This window comes from Sceloporus undulatus, chromosome 5, assembly GCF_019175285.1.
Source record: "Sceloporus undulatus isolate JIND9_A2432 ecotype Alabama chromosome 5, SceUnd_v1.1, whole genome shotgun sequence".
NCBI lineage: Eukaryota > Metazoa > Chordata > Lepidosauria > Squamata > Phrynosomatidae > Sceloporus > Sceloporus undulatus.
In genome coordinates, this window is record NC_056526.1 from 158,139,967 (window position 1) to 158,155,672 (window position 15,706).

Here is a 15,706-nt window from a genome sequence, read left to right on the forward strand (position 1 = left end):
TATTATTATTATTATTATTATTATTATTATTATTATTATTATTATTATTATTATCATTACTATAGCTGCAACTAACAATTGGATGTTGCTCCGAACCTACTGCCTAAATCTAATGGGTCTGCTCTAGTTTGGATTAACAACTGGATTTAGTGTATAGATGATGATTATGTAAAGCACGGTGCAAAACATATGGTGCTATATAAATAACTTTAATAATAATAATAATAATAATAATAATAATAATAATAATAATAATAAATTGTAATCATGTGGCCCTCCAAATATTGCTGATTTGCACCTCCTAGAACTCCTCACCTGAAACTCTGGTGGGACTCAAAATAAAACTGGAAGTGATGTGACATCACTACACTTCTGATTTCATTTTCAGTTTATTTTAACTCAATGTGTTTATTTTCCTTAGAGGGGTTTGAAGAAAGTAAAACTGATGTGTTTTTGATGGTTTTAAGCATTTGGGGTCACATTAGGATAAAAAAAAAATCGCCCAAAGAGGTTTTCTGAATATTGAGAGGGATACAAAGTGGTTGGCGGTATCCAGGAGCCACAGAAAGGGTGCTGGAGGTTGTATGCATCCTGCTGGTCACATTTTGCCCAACTCTGGTTAACATTATCAGATGGACATGGTCAATCTAGGCCAAAGATTAAGAAACCCCCCCCCCCCCGCCTTTTAGGTAGGGTAAAAAAGGGCAAGCCCCAAAATTTTTTTTAACTTCTCCTGGCCCTTCCTCTTCCAAACAAGATGGAAATGTCATTCACCCATGTTCCCATCATTGGGAGAATAAACCTCCTTCTCATGTAGTTAATGCCTGGTAAAGTAGGTTGGGGGAAGTTACAATCATGGCAACCATGTCAAAATTGTGACTACATAGCAATCATGAATACAAAGCAATTACAAATGGGTAAATCTAAGTAAATGTTCCAGCTTCACAATCACTACTTAGTATACTTAACTAAGTAGCTGATTCAGAATTCATGTCATTTTTAAATGTTGTATCTGTGTTGTACTATGAAAGAAATATTATTATGTGTGCTGACTGGTGTCAGACAGAAAATGATTGACCCATCATTTCAAAATGTTGGCACAAATAGAGAGGTGTCTGTACACTGTGTGAAGCATGTCATTTGCCACCAGCAGATCTGCTGCGCTGCCTCCATCAGCACAGAACAGACATTGTCTCATGTGCTCAGGAGGCTTGTGAAAGCAGTGGGCTCTGAAAAAAATCTGTCGGTGTTTAACAGAGTCAAAATCTGAAGGCCAACTTGATCCAAACCTTCGGCACTAGGTACTCTTCAGATCTGTAAGGCACAGCAGGCATGAGTCTCCAGGCACATCTTTTAAAAGTGTTAGGAATAGTTCAAAGGTTACAGCCTGCCAGCTTCATTGTTAAAGCAGAGTAGTATTAAAAACACCTTGGTTTTATGGAGGAAGAATGTCTTTTTCATGACAGTTATTGAAAAAGAACAGAACTAGAAAGCTCCCAGTAGCTACTCTACTCAAATAGCTTAATAAACCTGAAGTAATTTTATTCTTCTAGCCAAGCAATAAAATGTGGGTCATATTAGGAATCATAAGAAGTTGAACTTAGTTTGACATAGCATTAAATCATCACTTTCATAAATCCAGCCCTGGAATATGTAAAATAACAATAAAGGAAAAGAGCACCTTTGAACATATGCAAAGTGTTTTCACAAGCAAGCAAACAGAGCCTATTCCTACACCTGTGAGATTATGATAAGGTTTTTAATGGTGCTGCTTTAGAGAACTTGCATTGCATGTTTTTCTCCTATTAGAATTCTTTTTATGGTGCATAAAAACACCTGAATAAATAGATTTTCTCCTTCCAAAGAAAACTAACTTCAGTAACCAGATGTGAAGTTAGATTGGACTCCTGTTGTTTAACAGTTGCACAGAAGAGAAAAAAAAATTAAAAGATGTTACCTGCAAGGTAACAAGTTGTTACCTCTCTTTTAATGTTGTTTTTGACTTTCTATTTTAAGTGACAATTATTTGTTTCCATTAATTTTTAAGTGATGTTTATTGTTTGTTGTTGTGTGCTTTCAAGTCATTTCTGATTTACAGCAACCCTAAGGTGAACCTATTATGGTTTTTTTTGTTTGTTTGTTTTTGTTTTTTGGCACGTTTCTTCAGAGGGGGCTTACCTTTACCATCCACTGAGGCTGAAAGGGTTTAACTTGCCCAAAGTCACCAAGTCCATTTCCATGGCCTAGCCAGGATTTGAAAAGGTTTATTCCATTGTTATGACAAAGGCTGGCCCAGGAGGGTTTCAAGATCCCTTGAATGGCTCACCAACACTTGTAAAATATCGGATATTAATGATTTATCAATGGCTGTCCAACAGTGACCTAAAATGGCCTAGGAAATCTAAAACCATAGCATAATTTCCCCCACAGCTTCTTGAGACCATTGGGGGGGGGACCTGTGGGGGGGGGCATTGGCAGAAGGAGGTGTTGGAGATGTGGTCTACCAAAGTCTTCCAAGGGTCTAATGTAGCCCCATAGCCTCCCACAATTGCTCACCCCTGTTATAGGCTAACATAAAGATTTATCAATGGACGAGTAGTTTCTGGCACAGCATTATGATTTCAATTGCACTCACTTTAGCAGCTTCATTGATAAGTGACAGCTAGAAAAGGCAGCAGTCTCACATGTCACAATGATGTTGCTGATGGTTTGAAAAGAAGGCAGCTTTTAGAGAAGAGACTATATCTGAGAAGAAAAAGAAGGTTTATTTGTAAGCTATATACTGAAATTTAAAAAGGTGGCTTATAATGTAGTTTTTTATGTTACTATCATTGGGAGCTCTTTTATTAGCTTTATTAAATTTTATTATAAGGATCACTCATTATATATAGTGAGGTGGGATCTGTGTGTGACGGCCCTCCAAATATTATTATATACAAATCTCACCAGTCATAACCAGCATAGCCAATGATGATGAATGCTGGGAATTGTAGTTCATTTCAATTTGAACCTCTGGGTGTGTCCCTCCTGGTATCTGGGATCATCTAACTATGCTCTGGGTAGGACTGGATTTTAATGCACAGACTCTAATCTAGCAGGTCCACATAGTTTTCAGGATCACATAGTTGAGGAACCGTGAAGTGAAGCAGAAAGAACTGGTTATTAGAATCAGTAAGCTGAAATCCCATGTTCTTGGTATTTTATCCTGGGTGCATTCTATAATTATAGCATGGTATAGCTCAACTGACTAACTCCTCTGTTACTGTGGAGTACATTTTTTTTAATTTGTTAAGACTTGTTCAAGTATTAAAAGAATGGAAACACGCCAGGTTTACTGCAATTTTTTCCTTCAGTGGTATTAACCACTGACCTGTGTCTGGAAAGAAGCTTGTGGAGTAATACTGGCAAATGATTCAAGGCAGTAGGCAAGAGCAGGGGCATGCAAGCCTTTTCAAATGGAGATACACACTTTCAGGAGTCACTTTAATGGCTGGGAATACCACTGGGTGACAACAAGACAAGAAAGAACACATACACACCTCACACTCACACCTTTCTCTTAACACACACAGATACATACCTCTAACACAGCCACACACTACACACTGTAGAAAATATGTAGAAAGAACTTGGCTGTGATAGTACCTCTGAGGGAGATGCCACTTAATTCCTGATCAAAATGATATTTTAAAAGTTTAGGATTGGGGCATTGCAGCCGAATAGTAGAAACATTTAATTGATAATAAACCACAGCCATTGAAGCCTGCTATTACATTTTTTTACTGTGATGAAGACATCTAGATACAATGAGAATAATCAGAGCTTTTTGTGGGTTTTTTGGGCTATGTGGCCATGTTCTAGAAGAGTTTCTTCCTGACTTTTCGCCAGCATCTGTGGATTGGATCTGTGAACTGGATGTTGGGGTGGATCCAGTTCACTATGGAAAAAGAAAAGGAAGGAACACTACCATTTTTGGATATTCTAGTAATCCGCAAACTGAACCAACATTTTGGTCACACAGTATACCGAAAACCCACACATACAGACCGATACCTGGAGAAGAGCTCCAACCATCACCCAGGACAAAAAAAAAAAGCACAATCAAAACACTGGTAGATCGAGCAAAACGCATCTGTGAACCCCACTTCTTGGAAGATGAACTGAAGCACTTGGACCAGGCTCTACAGGCCAATGGTTATTCCAGCTCAGACATCAGAAGGGCTGCCAGGCCCAGGAAAACCCAGAGGAGTGAAGACAAGCAGCCATCCAAAGGGAAGGTATTTTTACCATACATCAAAGGAGTCACAGACAGAATAGGCAAAGTGGTGAGGAAGCACAACCTTCAAATGGTTTACAAACCGACAAAGAAAATCCAGCATATGCTTCGCTCAGCCAAGGACCAGAGAGACCCTCTCATAGCTGCAGGAGTTTACTGCATATCATGCAGCTGCGGACAAGTCTACATAGGGACTACCAAACTCAGTGTGCAAACAAGAATCAAGGAACATGAGAGACACTGCAGACTGGGCCAGACAGCAAAATCAGCAGTAGCAGAACATGCCACAAACCATCCTGGGCATAAAATACTGTTTGAAAACACTGAAATTCTGGACCATGCCAACCACTACCATGTCAGGATGCACAGGGAAGCCATTGAAATCCACAAACATCTGGATAATTTCAACCAGAAAGAAGAAACCCTTAAAATGAACAAAATTTGGCTACCAGTCCTGAAGAATAGCAAAATAAGGACTCAGCAAATGCAAATGGGAAACCACCCAGAATCAGGGGCTTTTCCAGCAGATAATGATCACCAGTTAGCAGACATTAATCCTCTTTTGCATTAGCCTCCCAGCCTGAGGCCTGCCATCATCAACAGAACAATACACATGCTCACACAGAATATATATACCCAACTTTTTTCCAGGCAAGCATTCTCTGAAGATGCCAGCCACAGATGCTGATGAAACATCAGGAAGAAACTCTTCTAGAACATGGCCACATAGCCCGAAAAACCCACAGAAAACTATGGATGCCGGCCATGAAAGCCTTCGACTTCACAGAATAATCAGAATTTTCCTCAAGAATTCCTGAAGTTTTTATAAGCGCATATAAAAACAACAACAAAAGGGTGGGAACATTTCTCTACTTGGATTTTGTGCTTAGTAGAAATAGAAGAAAAGTGGGATCTTCAACCTGCCAGTTAAGACACAAAGCAATTATAATTCCAACTGTCTCAGTTTGGCAGAGATAATCCCAATTAATCTACTGTCATCCCAGTTTTTCAGCTGTTTTTAAAATGTCCCAGTTTCTCTCCCCTCTTCCCACTTTTCTCTTTTCTTCTCATTTTATATCCATTGCTGCAGACTGTGTTCAAAGTGAAAAAGTAGTTTGCACTCAATTAACTTACTGAGAAGAGAGGAAGAGGCAGATTCTTGCACTTCTTTGCAGACTCAATCAAAAACTATCAGATCCACCCTCTCCTAGCTTTTGTGTTTGGGGCTCAACAGATGGGCAGCTCCATGCCTCCCGTCTCCCCCCCCCCCCCCGTTAGTGCTGCAGCAGCTGCACCACACTACAAACAAGATGGGCACCACCATGACCCCACTTCCTGTCTATGATGTGCAGACATTGCGCCATCATCACGGCCCCCATGTGGATCGGAGGCCGCCATGATGGTACCGCCACCACCAGCTAGGGTTGAGGAGCTTGCAGTTGTTGCAAAATCCAGAACCCTAGTTTTGGTTCAGTTACGGCACTTCCCGCCTGTCTGTACTGGGCCTTTCTTAGTTAATAACTTTTGCCATCTTGACCACACTGTCCTGTTATGTGGCCACATATGTTCCAGTTTTTATCTATGAATGTTGGAGGATATGAACAAGTTTACAACAAAGATGATGGTTTCATTGTGAGAAGTGGGAAATGTACCATATGTATATCAACTGACTCTTGAGAATCAGGAAGAGCAATCCAAACATATTTTGTCACCAAAATATGATAACAACAGTGTTTGTTACTTGATGTCACTATAAAATAGAGCACTGTTCAAAATGTGCAGGTTTCACAGTGTGACTGTGTAGACGTTTAGCATCTAGTGGATAACATTTGGATATGCTTTATTTCTTTTCTATGGGATGGGGTGGCTCAGCTGTTAAGATGCTGACTTTGTTGATTGCAAGATCACCAGATTGGCAGTTCGGGGCCCAAGCATTGCATGATGGGGTGAGCTCCTGTCATTAGTCCCAGCTTTTGTAAACCTAGCAGTTCAAAAGCAAGCAAATGTAAGTAGATAAATAGGTACCACTTTGGCAGGAAGTAAACAGTGTTCCGTGCAGTCGTGCTGGTCACATGACTCAAAGAGTAGTCTTTGGGGATGAACAGATCGCTCTGTGCCACCCTTAGAAGCACTGGATTGGGAAGGTGGCAACCGTACACCATGCCCCCAACCCAGAATGTCCATGGCACAAAAAGAAGCTGCAAAAAATGGCTTATTTTTGAGCCACAGAAAGGGCACCATAGCCGCCACTGCAGCAGTTCCATGATTCTACACACTGCACCAAAGAGGCGGCATGATGCTGCCCACCATGTGGTAGAGTGTGTGGTGTGATGCCAGCCTGACATAGAGGTGGTCGCCACACCCCCACTATGCCCTCATGCCAGTGTTTCTTGCCGGTCTGTTTAGGGTCTTTGACAACACTTGCTCTTTGGCTTAGTAGCAGAGATGAGCACTGCCCCTGACAGAAATGACTTGACAACCTTGTCAAAGGGGAATACCTTGACCTTATTTATTTTAATAAACAAAGAAATCAATCAATTACATTCTGCATTCAGCTCTTTACAACTATTTTAGCTCTCCAATTTACACTGCCCAAGTTCAGTTATTTCATCTGTTTGATCACCAGTCATTTGCTTATTCCTTGTTTCTCATGGTACAATACTTTGTACCAGGAAAACCTGTCTTTACCCATGAGTGAAGTTTTCATTCAGCCCTGCTTGAATCTTTGTCCTTATGTGAAGCCGATCATTTAAGGAAAGGCCAGTCTGCCATTCACAGTCTCAGGACTGAAGGGACCAGATGTGCCTCTGTTAGAGGCCTATTAAAAATTGAAGTGTGCATATCTGCCAAGCAGCCGAAAGCAACATATTGATTGACACACTCTTTTGCTCTGAGCAGAAAGCTTGTGTGATATGACATGGAAAAGCCGTATGTTCCTTTCCTCTTTTGTCTGTCAGAAAACAGACTTTCAGAGAAGGTCTCTAATACAAGTGCAAAGTCATGAGGCCCATTACAGCAGTATTGATTCTTTTCCTGAGCTGCGAATGGGATTTCTAGCATTTGGTGTCAGTGATGTTCTAAGCTTCTTACAGATTATGCTTGGCAGCTGCTTTGGTATCAAGTGTTCAAACAAAGGCTTTTACATTCACTTGGGGCTTGTAAATGACCTGTTGTTAATACCTTAACATCTGCATGGCAAACAAAAGCAATTTTATAGCTTTTGCCATTAGATGCAACAGGGGTCACATCACTTCAAACATAACAAACACAGATATTGGGTTCCATGAGGATTTATTAGTCTGATAGATGTCTAAATAAGTTCATGACCTCCTCATATTTAACTGTGCTGTTTTGAAATCATGAATTTGCTGTAATAGTCATATTCTCTTCAAGATGCCCTCTTTAAAGCACTCATAGGGCAATAATGCACTGTGCATTATACAAATCTGTGGTCTATATTCAACTGGTTAGGATTTTTTTAAAAATTCAATATTGTATTATTTTTTTGGAAATACACAAGGGGTGAAGAGAAAATAGGGATTGGAGAATAATTTTTTAAAAAATGATGAGAATCCAGGAACTATCAGTGAAACATATAAGCAATTGATAGAAGCAATCCATACATCCAAAAGAATGTCCAACCATAAATGATAACACATTTAAATGTGTATAAAGCAATAAGGTATTCAGATCATTGAGTAACAACAGATGGTGAGTGTTTAGTCTCCAAGCCTTGAAATATAAAGCTTGTATCTAATTGTTTGTCCCAAAGAAATGAGATCCTTTGAATCATGGAAAGTCATGGAAATTATTTTGAGACAACAGGTCTACTCCATTTGGGACTAATGACTGCATTTAAACTGTAGTTTTACTGCAGTTGTAAGTTCTGAGTCAATTTACACTGTTCCTCTGTTAGACTCCAGCATGAGCATCTTTGAATGTCAAAGATTTTTCTAATGCAAAATTAATATACATCATAATTTGTGACTAAAAGGAAGCCACCACAGGGCATAGTCGTATCCTATGCCTTAGAGCCTTCATTCATATTATATTACCAACATATGGCAGTACCAGCCAGTTTCTTTGTAAAAAGCTATTGTGATATCCAACAAACTGCACCAACCTTTTGCTAGACTAATCAAGAGATGAACACAAAGCAGCATGCCAAAAAATATGTTATATAGAACAAGCTAGTATGGGATGTTAATCTTAACTTAGTAAGAATATCACACATTTAAAAAAAAATCCTCTCTGATGGGAAGGGTTATGACAGGGTTTTGTTTTGTGGTTTTTTTGTCTGATTTTTTCTTTTAAAAAAGTCTTTTCAGGCCACCCCATTCAAAGTTTTGTACAAAACATTTTCATACAATTTTTGCACAAATAAAATTTGCATGCAAAAATATCTACGTGCTAAAAAAAACCAACAATTGTTGTGCTTGGTTCCCCCCACTCCCTATGATATCTTATTGGCTGAACCCTCACTGCAGAAATAATTCAGGTTGACACCACTTATTTGCCATGATTCAGTGCTATGGAATTTTGAGAACTGTAGTTTTGTCAGGCATTTAGCCTTCTCTGTTAGAGAACTCTGATGTCACGACAAGCTTCAGTTCCCAGAATTCCATAGCAACAAGCCATATCAGTTAAAGTCGTGTCAATGTGGATTATTTCTGCAGTGCAGATGCAACCAAAACGTCAAACACCCTACATCAAGGTTGCCATTCCTACAACATAGTTTCTAGTCCCACATCTGAGTTCTGAACACATCTATGCATGCCACTGACATAGATTTTTTTAATGGCTGTGTCAGCCTTTGGGCTTCTGACAGTTATCAGCCTGACTTTTCCAACATTTTACTAGGTTGTGATAAATAATATATTATTACACTATTTCCAGTAGAGGTGGAGGATATATAAGTAATTCCTTTTTTATAAGAACACTCAGACCAAACCAGTGTAGTATTTCCTTTTTTTAAAAAAAAATGTTTTTAAATTAATATTTTCCCTTGAATGTTTACATCATTGAAATAAATTTGACATTTTACGATTTCTTTATTCCATAGATAAACACAAGTGAAAAAAAAACAGTAACAAATATCATAATAATTTTTATCAGGTCTATAGTAAATATTCATGTCCTGACTGATAGTAGAAATTATTTATGCAAGATCACAGAATTTATTCTATGAAAAGGAAAATCATATGCCAAGAGGAAGAGACACTGTAATTTGACATGAACTCAGATGAGCTCAGTACTGATGCAAGTGAAAGTCTGGTGTATCTTCAGAACTAAGAACAATAAATGGGATTTCATAATGCTTATTCTTCATCGCTGTGCTATTGTTTGATGACTTAATATCCTAATTGATTGCTCAATCAATCAATCTATACATTGAGGTCTTGTGATAAAATGGAAGTCCAGACATGTGGAAAACGGAATGGAAATTAGCACTTGATGTCCTTATGAACTGTCAGGCTCTGTCTGTGTGTGTGTGTGTGTGTGTGTGTGTGTGTGTGTGTGTGATAGGTTTTCCTTAAAAAAAAAAACTTTCCCATAACATACTATTCTTACCAATAATCCTGATTATTATTATTATTATGTGAAGCTAAGAGCAATTTGTGGGCTCTATGAGGATTTGAATCCTGGTCTCCTGGAGTCCTAGCCCAGCCCTCAAACCAGGACACCATACCAGACTGTTTTTACAATGGTTCAATACAGATCAGATTTAGGAAAGATAAAAATTGAAACATTTTCACCATTTATTTCTTCTTCTTTGTTTTGTTTCTCCCACTGCCACTGAATTTTAAAAATTCATATCCAGAATTATTTTGTAGTATGATGACAATTTCCTTTCTAATTCAACAATGAATACATGATAAGGTGCTTAATAACCCATGTATAGGTAATATATACATCCTTTTAAAGACCTGTTTGCCCCCTGAAAGGTGATGGGTCAGGAGAAGGCAAAGGCTTCGAAGGTCATCAGGTTGTTAGTTAGATTTTACAAGAACTTGCTTTAATTATCTTTCAAATTCCATTGTTATCTATTCTTGCTGTCCTTTTAGCTTTCACCTGATTTACAATGCTACCATAAAACCAGAAGGGACTGTTTCTCTAAAAGTATGTAAATGACAGGCACCAGTAGCCACATAGGTTACTAATAATAAAACAACAAAGGCCTTTAGAAAACCAGTTTCATTAACTTTACAGTTAACAAGCCTCACTCTGTCAGCTGGTTTTGTTAAGTATTTTGAAAAAGATAGAGAACTATTAGTGACTTTGTGCTGTGAGCCATGCATTCTTCAAAGCATTCTTTATTCACTACTGGCATGAGGAGTCTAATGAAATTTGGATAAACTTTAAGCCTACAGTCTAAGGAACTGTTCATAGAAATATTAGCAGTCACACCATTGGTCATAGAACCCAGTACAGTCTACAGTAGGTTTGGGCAAAGCATGATATCCACAAACTATGTTCAGAAATGACAACCTGTGACTTCTATAAACTGAGATTAGCCATTTAACCACATTTCCTCCCCTGTTTTAGGCACAGGAGGCTCTTTTTAAAAACCTTTTTTTTTTTCGAAATCTTGAACAAAAAGACCTCTGTGAGTCTGACAAAAGTGAATAATGATATTTGAGCATTTAGGGGGCATGAGATTTGGGATACATGGGTACAGCAGTGCCTGTCATTGATTCTCAGTCTTTACTGGTTTACCCCAGTCTTCATTAACTTCTAGAGAGGAGTTTCTTCACAGGTTTAGAGAGATTGAGCTAGAATCTTTTTTTAATCTTTAATTTTTATTAATTTAAAATTACACCACCATCCCTAACCCCCCCTACATTAACTCAAAACAACAATCCAATTATTTTACAGTTATTATACAAAAGTAGAAAATTGAACAAAATATATACAATAATTTCCTTTGTAGTTTATACATTAAGCTATCTGCATATCTGTTCTTGTATACTTATCATTTCTATTAATTGTTGTTTCTAAATCATTTAGGAAAAAATTAAAAAACCTGTCTATATCTTAGGTAGTATTAGTTTCTCCTCCCTAACGTACTGACTGTCTGTTTTGACTGATTTCTTTTTCTTATTCCACTTCTCTCTTAAGTATAACTCTTATATTGTTTCAAGCTTTCTGAGTCTGGAATCTTTTGTACACATATAAGCATGTGCTATATCACTGAGCAGTGGCTTTCCCCCAAAGAACTAGGCTGTACCTTAGTTTTCATACACTTCCTCTGGTCACATTTTAAAACAAAAATTGCAGCATATATGATAAAATATCAATGAAAAAAATCAAGTTTGATAAACCTAACAAGATTTTCCAGATTGGTAGCCTATGTTAGTCTGTAGCAGGAAAAAGAGCAATTATCTATGTCATGGGAGCAAAGTTTTCCCCCTGTGGTTTGGCTTCACATAGAATTGATTCTATCCATCTAGTATATGTTCCTCCTCTCATTCCTCTGTCTTTGTCTTTCCTAGCATTATGGTTTTTTCCCCCTAATGACTAATGCCTTCTCATGATGTGGCCAAAGTATGACAGTTTCAGTTTGATCATCTTGGCTTCCAGAGTGATTTCAGACTTGATCAGAAAAGGACTCATTTATTTGTCTTCTTGGCTGGCCATGGTATCCTCAGTACCCTTCTCCAGTTCCTCATCTCAAATAAATTAATTTTCTTCTTATCTGCTTCACTTTACTTTACTGTCTTTACTATCCAGCTGTCACATCTGCTTCTCACATCCATACATGGTAATTGGGAATACAATGGCTTGCACCATTCTAACATTAGTGCTTAGTTGATCAATAAACTACAAACACCAGAATGCCACAGGAGGCAGCCGTAGAAGTAAAAGTGGGGTAATAAGCACTATGATAGTGTGGTGCACTATTGTCTGTAAGTTATATTTCAAAAGCAAAACTTTAAAATGTTTGTCAGTCTCAATTTAAACTCTGAAAAAGTGGCAGCAAGTACATTTATACCCAACTCAACTTCTCTGTACTTCAGACACTTGGATATGTAACCCATCAAACAACCTGCCAATCTCTGTTAATATTATGTGTTGGTGATATCAATAAAAATAGTCAACCAGGGAGCAGCAAAGATTGTACAAGGCATATGATTTCCACTTTTGGCCTCTTGTTGCCTGAAAACTGGCAGTACAGAGCCTCTGAGGCATGCAGCTTGTTCTGTATCAAAGCTGTTAAAACCTGAATGAACTGAACTGAGTCAATGACATGGCAAGACAATATCAGCTTGGGAAGGAAGTTATGCTCAAATGGGCTTACTACATAAGAAGTAATACTCCCAAGAAAGACAACAAAGCAGATGCTGCCTTGACCTGCAGACATGGGCCCACTTGCCAGCTTGGATGAATTTATTATTTGAGACAATTTCCTTCCAATGCTAGGGATGCTAAGACACATGGCTGATCACGTCATGCTTGGTGAAAGATTAATTGCATGCTTTATCTGCTGTCATTTAGTTGTCTCAGTGCCATGTTAAATATTTCCTAATGACAAACCAAATTAAAATTTAGAATGACATCACATAACTGACCTAAATTGGTTCCTTGCTGTATTCCATAAAAGCAGTTCTCAGATGTACAATTGCCACAGTGTCACTAGGTCAAGCCAGCCCCTTCATCCTATCACTTGCAACAACAAAAAAGGAGGGTTAAGAGCATCCAGATTTCAGCAAGTTTAGTAGATGTATTTTTTTTTCAAATGATAGGATATTATTCAGTAACAATAGTGTATGTACAGTTTATGGAGACAGTCTTCACTCCTGATCTACCAATGTTTTCTTAAAGGGTTTAAAATATAAATCATGCCAAGGTTTTAAAAATCTAATGGGCATTGTTTTGCAAAATGTTCATTTAAAACACTACCAAAATATAAAATTTAAAATGGCTATTTGATTGCACGCCTAAGCAGGGACGTAGCCAAGGTGGGGGGGGGGGGGGGTTCTTGGGGTCCAGCCCCCCCTTCCATTAGATAAAATGAATGGTGTGTGCTGCTGTGCCACTGCACCCATGCCCCATTATAATGGTGGCACTTAGTCTGGACCCCCCCTTCCCAAAATCCTGGCTACGTCCCTGGCCTAAAGAGTATTGTAACTGAAAACTTTTGAAAGATCTACAGTCCTAGTGGTCCTCTGGCAACCTGCATTCTTGACTCATGGCAAGAGGATGAAGGGAAGAAACAAACCTCCTCCTTTTCTTCTTGTCTTGCAACTGAATCCCACTCCTGCTCCTCCAGTTGTCCAACTGGTTAATTATCCCCAGACTTCTGTCTGATGTTTTCCAATTTCTGGATTTTTTTTCAGATTCCTCCTGTGATGCAGCCCTCTTCAGTCTGTCCCTGGATTTCCAACTCTTGGACTCCTGTCACTCACTTTGCTCTTTTACCCTTACGATCCCTCCCTGAATCTGGGCTTCAAAGTGACCACTCCACTGGACAAGGGACTGTATTGATAAATGAGTTTGGTGTAGTAAAGCCTGGTGAGTTGTCCTTGTTACTTATTTAATTAAAACAATCAGAGGTGTATCAAATAAAAACAGTAAAAATTTGTGATATGATAAATGAAATAAACATCTAGCTTTAGGCTGGTTTCACACACAGTAGACAGTAACACCTCTGTTTCACACAAAGCAACACTTCTCCCTGAACTCCTTCCACATTTTCAGCTTCCAAAATCTTATTCCTTCCCAGAACAGATTGAGCCTGAAATCCTTCTCCATTCCCCACCGTCCAACCGGTCCTCACTCTATTTCTATTTCTATTTTTCTTCTTTCTTCTTCTTATATTTAAAAAATGACAGCATGAAACAACATAAAAATATATTCTTTATAAGGTCACATAATAGTCATACACACACACACACACACACACAATTAATCTGTCATTCACATCAGTTTCATTAAAAAAAAATTCAAATTGGTAACTTCCTTGCCATACAGAATTGAAATATATTTCTATTGCCTAAACTCCACCTATTTTGAATATATTACACTATTTAAGCTATATATATGGACCTCACTCTATTTCTGGCTACACTAACTAACCCTTCACTAACAGGCCTATGGGTTATGTCCTTCCCTCTTTTTGTTTGCCTCCACACATATACGTTGTGTGTATTGTTTTGGGATATACATACTCCCTCCTATGTTCCCCCCCCCCAATCACCCTAGAAAAGGTGATGATTTTTATGTAGAGTGGTCTCTCCAAGAACAATATTGTCGGTTAAAGGTTTCTTAATATCACCCCTTAGATTTAAGATGTTTTAAATACTATCTTTAAAAAACAAACATACCTCACATTGGCCAATATTTATATATTGCTAGTATATAAATATTATATAATTAAAATGCCTTTTCTGACCATGTCATATGTTAGCCTTGTTGGATTAAGGAAATTTATGCAGCTGCTTTGTGTGCCATATTGGGAGAAAGGTGAAATATAAATTAAATAAATAAGTAAATATTATGGAGTCACAAAAAATGATAAATATGAAAACTGAAGAGTTTGAAAAGTTTGAAATTGGAGGGCTTTGAAAATGGAGAAAGCTGCTGGGCAATTGTTCTCTGGAACTTTTTAGAAACACTTGATAGCTCAAAATTTAAATAACTGTACACCTAAAATTGTTACGTCAAATATTATTTTGCTTCTGTGCCATAATAGTGTGTTTGTGTTTGTGTTTGTACAGCTTTCTGTAACCATATTATGAAGGTTCTTTTAAAAAAACAAAAACAAAACAAAACATTTTTAACTGAAGAAGGACTCTGTAGCCTGAAATGCAATGGAATTGTGGATTTATTTGTAGTTCACGAAAATCATCTGTACACCTCCAAAAATCAGCTTTCAATCAATGTAAGGCAGCCTTCGTGTACTCATGCAAGAAAGTAGTTAATCTGTTGGGAGATACCTTAAGCCTCTTTTGATTTTTTAAAAAAATAAATCCTTCCACAGGTTAAATCCTTCTAAATCAAAAAGCTTACTTAATACTTTTGCATGCATTTTGGGAAGGTACCTTAAAATCATCATTTGGTAAGGGTTTTCCCCCCTCCTTTTAAAACCAGCTTTCCATCTAAGTATATAAAACTGGCAGGAGTGAAAAAGAAATCCCTATAAGCACTTTTACCCAGATTGGAATAAAAAGCTTCATAAATATAAACCTGAAATGGAATTCCAATGTGTCCTTGCAATTTATTGAGCACTGCTGTGACACTTAACACTTTGGTCCACACCCAACATACCAATGTCAATTTTGCCAAATGACTTCAAGGAACTGTGACCACTAAAACCACACTGGCCCTGCCATGTAGCAGAGTGATGCCATCTGCTATAGGTGGCAACATAAGGCAAAAGTTGGAGATGGGGGGAGGAAGGCAAGATGAATAGTGCTAAAAACTTGTTAG